At 38.2% G+C, this 6,000-nt stretch overlaps 2 pseudogenes; both read right to left on the bottom strand.

Annotated features, from left to right (window-relative positions):
• Positions 1 to 761: 761 nt before the first annotated feature.
• On the bottom strand, positions 762 to 1,906 carry LOC116303743 (serine/threonine-protein kinase 35-like; annotated as a pseudogene).
• A 1,538-nt stretch (positions 1,907 to 3,444) lies between these two features.
• Positions 3,445 to 4,969, bottom strand: LOC116303742 (serine/threonine-protein kinase 35-like; annotated as a pseudogene).
• Between the last annotated feature and the right edge of the window lie 1,031 nt (positions 4,970 to 6,000).

Genomic DNA, 6,000 nt, shown 5'->3' on the forward strand with positions numbered 1-6,000 from the left:
TATGATTGTAACTGATTCCAGTTATAGCTAGAAGTTTATTACGGATTAACGTAGGTCAGATCACTTCAGATCCGATCGTACTCCAAATCGTAAAACTAAAATTACAAATGATCTAAATGACTAAATAATCATACATTTTGGGCTAAATACATGCAATACATTAGAAATCACCAAATCTAGACTATACCTTGGTTGCCAATTACATGATAAGAAAAATCATAAAAATCATACCTTGTCTAGGGCTTTAAACTTGTCCATTCAAAATTAACGTGAATTATTGAATAGTTCTTTGTCTACTTAGTACTTATACTATGGTTAATAATTTGCAACTTAGTGACTTATTGTTCGTATAAGGGCATCCGTACATTTTGCCGTATATTAGAACTGAGCGTTTGTTCGACGCATGTTCTTTGAAAATAAAGTTTCTATTCTATTCTATTCTATTCTATTCTATTCTATTCTATTCTATTCTATTCTATTCTATTCTATTCTATTCTATTCTATTCTATTCTATTCTATTCTATTCTATTCTATTCTATTCTATTCTATTCTATTCTATTCTATTCTATTCTATTCTATTCTATTCTATTCTATTCTATTCTATTCTATTCTATTCTATTCTATTCTATTCTATTCTATTCTATTCTATTCTATTCTATTCTATTCTATTCTATTCTATTCTATTCTATTCTATTCTATTCTATTCTATTCTATTCTATTCTATTCTATTCTATTCTATTCTATTCTATTCTATTCTATTCTATTCTATTCTATTCTATAAGGATTACTTTCCTTGACGACAGTCACAATGTTATTCCTCTTTTTAACGGAAAAAAAGATAAAAGATAAAAAATAAAGATAAAATAACTATCAAAAAAATACAACATGAGCTTGTCGACTCAGTGGTTTCTTCTTCTTTGGGCTCGATGTTATTTGATGTTACTGATGATTGCTTCCACCTTATCAAATACTTTTCTTGCATTGGGTCTGTTCCTGGGGTTGTAATCTAGCATATTACGGAGCAGCTCCCTCGTAGAGCGTGGCAATCCATCCAGCGCCACCATGACATCAGGATCACTTTTCATCGCCATGCCAAGAGCGATCTCTTGGCCACTGGTGTTGACAAATGCTCCGAAGTATTTCTTGCCACCGAAGATCAGGCTCTTTCGCTCAACAATGGAGTAGAATATCGTACCGAGAGAAAAGATGTCTGCTTTCTCCGTATAGTGTCCGTCAAACACCTCGGGTGCCATCCATGCACCTGATCCTGCGACTGTATTCATGTAAATATTCATCATATAAGACACAAGGACTTCGTCTGATCGTCGGGCATGTCTTGTTTGAGAGCTGCAAACTCTCTGGCGAGACCAAAGTCCCCCACCTTGACGCACTCATCACCGGTCAGTAATACGTTTTCTGGCTTCAGATCTCGATGAACGATGTCCTTGGAGTGTAGATAACACATAGCATCGGCCAACTCTTTCATCCATCGTAGGTTAGTATCGCTATCACTCGGTCTTGCTAGACGCCTGTTGAGATTTCCGCCTTCACAGTACTCCATCAAAATCAGAACAGAGGTTAGTCCAAGAAATTCGGTTGTATCGGATCTGTAGAAATGTACGATATGCGGGTGGCTGCACTGGGTCAAGATACCGATCTCATTTCTCACCATTGTAACTGCATTCTTGTCAGAATTTTCAACTTCGATTCTTTTCAGCGCGCAAGCACGGCCTGTCCTGCCATTCTCTCTCACCTTCCACACTTTGCCAAAAGCACCTTCCCCTAGTAATTTTTCTTTAACGTAGTTTTTTCCTTGTAAGACAAGAACATTGAGCGCACGTAGCAAGCCATCCAAGTATAAAAAAGTTTAAAGTTTACAACTGAAAGCCTTCTAGCACATTATATGTCTAGCGTCGCTAGTAAATAAATGGAAACCGGAAAAGTTGGACTTTTCTTGGAATTTCGGAACTCATGCCCAGTGCCTCTCGTCTTGACGAAAGCTACCGATTGTCAGCTTCGGGACGAGCGACGTGGGATCAAGCCGGAATTATATAGTATTAATCAGGGTTCACAGAAGAGGAATCGGGATGGTATGAATAAATCCATGAGGGGTTAAGGGATTATTTATGGGATTGGGGATCAAAATACATGAGTTTTTGGTATCTTGGATCACACTTTTGTGTTCAAATTTGTGTGAAGTGACACAGGGTCATTACCTGAATAGATCCCTATCCAAATGATCTTGGATGCGAAATACAAAAGAAAACCCTCGTCACGTCATCACGAGTGTGTAGTGACACAGGGTCAATACCTGAATAGATCCCTATCCAAATGATCTTGGATGCCAAATACAAAAGAAATCACTCTTTTCTCTATCGGGGATATTCGTTCCGCTTCTATGTGAAGACTATAATATATCACAAGACGCGGTGCATAGACCAAAATAAACCTGCTTATATAACACCTGATCACACCACCATCATCCAGCGATCAGCAGCAATGTAATGACCACAACAGGTCTAGAGAACACTAAATTGCTGAAAAAAAGACGAAGCGTCCCTAGTTCTTCTCTGCCATATACTTTAACACAGGGATCCCAACAGGGAATATTGCATTGTTTGCTGAATTAATTCCCCACTCTACATGTTACATTTTTATATCTCCCCCTGTGGACTCCCTGTGTTTTTATCCCTAACCTCTGCATGATCAAAAGGGCCATTTCCAAGAAAGGTTTTTGTATCGTATCAATTATACACCTCGATGTATATGCATGAATTCCAAGGTCGATTTTTTCTCCCCGCTACGCCGCATGACTTCATTCAGTTCGGTTAACGTTTTCTTTTGCGGTTTATTTTTTGCCAAATGTCACTAACCATTCTATCACCTAAACAAATAATATAAGCTGTACAGTTCGTAGGATAACTGACTCTTTTGAAAACCATTTGAACGACGAAGACTGAAAATTCAAAATGAGAAAAGGAAATTTCTTGGAATAGACCCCTTTCGAATTCCAAATTACCGCTGTGTTCCTTGATTACAGACTCATTTGCACAGGGTTAGCCTCGAGTTTGTGCAGAATATTCACGTGTTCCAGTCAAGGTCCGTCGAGTTTCAAAGTGTTTGTATTGTTGAAGTTGTGCATTCTTTACTTTACCGTTGGTATTTGTGAATAATTAAACACTGATGCGAGGCTAACCCTGTGCAAATGAGTCTGTAATCAAGGAACACAGCGGTAATTTGGAATTCGAAACTGGTCTATTAGGCCCAGCAAATTATGTGCCGAATCTAATGCAAATGAACAAAACCTAGTATTGTTTGAATTCATTTGCACGTAGACTCGACACATGTAAATTTGGACGCTTATTAATTAAACTGGGCCTACATTACTCAGTAGGAGTTTAGTGAGTAATTGTGGGGTACTGTAGACTGAACAAACAACTCCGCTTTGATTGGATATAACCACCAATGGTTTTTATTTATTTACCAGCTTTAGTCCAAGATTTCTATATTCTATTGATTCTATTCTTTAGTTAACAACATTCTTCTGATTCTGAAAAACATTATCTAAAAAGTCGTTTTAAAAGTTTGGTGTAAGACTACTTTTGTGATACATAGTGCAAAAAACTGAACTGAGCTTAAATATGTATAGCCAATAAGATGAATTCACAGAAATTCCGAAGTAGTAGCTAGCCAACTCGTATATAGACTCCGGCCTTGCAGCATATTCCCAATGCAGTCCAATCCAGAAGACAAAACAATAGAATCTTACTGTCACGAGAACTGAAATTCCTCTGAGTTGAACAGCTCTGCTGGGAATTGCTGAAACCGGTCTATAAGATGAAGCATGCAAGGAGCGTTCTTTTGTAGTTCATTTATAAGTGGTGCTAATTTATTATATAGGGATAATCCATTAAGAGCAACATGAGCTTGTCGGCTGAGTGGTTTCTTCTGCATTGGGCCTGATGTTACTGAGGATTGACTTCACCTTTTCAAGTACTTCTTCTGCATTGGGTCTGTTCCTGCGGTTGCAATCTAGCATATCACGAAGCAGTTCCTTCGTAGAGCGTGGCAATTCATCCAGCGGCACCATAATATTACGATCACTTTTCATCGCCACGCCAAGGCCGATCTCTTGGCCACTGGTGTTGACAAATGCTCCGAAGTATTTCTTGCCACCGAAGATCAGGCTCTTTCGCTCAACAATGGAGTAGAATATCGTACCGAGAGAAAAGATGTCTGCTTTCTCCGTATAGTGTCCGTCAAACACCTCGGGTGCCATCCATGCACATGATCCTGCGACTGTATTCATGTAAATATTCATCATATAAGACACAAGGACTTCGTCTGATCGTCGGGCATGTCTTGTTTGAGAGCTGCAAACTCTCTGGCGAGACCAAAGTCCCCCACCTTGACGCACTCATCACCGGTCAGTAATACGTTTTCTGGCTTCAGATCTCGATGAACGATGTTATTGGAGTGCAGATAACACATAGCATCGGCCAACTCTTTCATCCATCGTAGGTTAGTACCGCTTTCACTTGGTCTTGCTAGACGATTGTTGAGATTTCCGCCTTTACAGTACTCCATCAAAATCAGAACAAAAGTTGATCCGGAAATCTCAGTTGTATCGAGACCGCAGAGTCGTACAATATGATCGTGTCTGCACTTGGCCAATATACGAATCTCCTTTATCACCACGTTTACTGCCTCGTTATTCTCAACTTCGATTTTTTTCAGCGCATAAACACTCCCTAATCTGCCATTCTCTTTCACTTTGTACACTGTTCCAAAAGCGCCTCTTCCTAGCACTGCTTCTTCGACGTAGTTTCTTTGGTCAACTTTGAAAACATTTACTGTTGGATTTTGTTGGACTGTATACATTTTCAGAACCTTGAATTATTGAACTTTTGACTTGAATTTGTAGATTTATCGCAGTGCTCTCGCCCTTGCTTGTGCTGAAGTAGAGGATTCGAAGCGAAAATGAAAACTTATAATTTCTTAGAATAGGAACCTATCCGAAAACAATTCCTAGAATTTTTTAATTTATTGCATTCGCGTCACGTGACCTTAACCTAGTCTTCTCTCAAATAATATTACAAGAATTCCACTCTACCAACGCTTTCTAATGGTGTCTATGTCGATACCAATGATACAGTGCATTGTAAAACAAGGGCATTAGGGGAAGCCATACGAAAATGAAACATTTTAAAAATGTATTAGTTAAAGCCTTCTAGCACATTACGTCTAGCGTCACTAGTAAATAAAACGAAACTGAAACTTGCAATTTTTTTTGGAATTTTGGAACTTATGCCCAGTGCCTCTCGTCTTGACAATATACACCTCCAATTAACCAATGAGCGCGCGCATTCTTAGGAAGTACACAAGTTTTATTTGCTAAATATATATGTATATATATATATACAGCGAAATGCAGAAATTCTGATCCTTTTGTACATCTATACAAGTATATCAAAAGTATATCAGAAATTATCGGATATCATCGCTGATATTTTTTTCCGGGTTCCCATAATTTCTAATATACTTTTGATATCCTTTTATGTATATACAAAAGGATCATAATTTCTACATGATATTGCTGTATACTATGCGGTATTAAAGCTGGTAGCTTTGGCCGTAAAATACTCTTAACTGAGTTTTAAATCTTTTACTAACCGAGTTTCATTCCCCTTCACTGGATTTCAAGGATATAATCAATACTTGAGAGATCGAGAACTTCAGAACAGTTAGCGAAAAAAAGGCAACGCCCCCTCTCCCTTCGCTTCTTTCTTGCTCGGTTTAAATTCACGCTCGTTCCAAAGTTCCTCCAAAACCCCGGTTTTTCTCCAAACCCACAAGAACGCCTGCTTTGCAGGCTAGGTCAGTAAATGATTTAAAACTCAGCTAAGTTTACGCGTTAAATAAAAGCATTCTACATATTTACTTCAACAATTTGTAATTAGCAAAATTGAAGAAACTGAAGTTTTTGTTCACTCCTTTATT

The sequence above is a fragment of the Actinia tenebrosa genome, unplaced genomic scaffold, assembly GCF_029948245.1.
Source record: "Actinia tenebrosa isolate PJP-AT-01 unplaced genomic scaffold, QUT_ActTen_1.0 PGA_scaffold4__44_contigs__length_22323623, whole genome shotgun sequence".
NCBI classification, from domain to species: Eukaryota; Metazoa; Cnidaria; class Anthozoa; order Actiniaria; family Actiniidae; genus Actinia; species Actinia tenebrosa.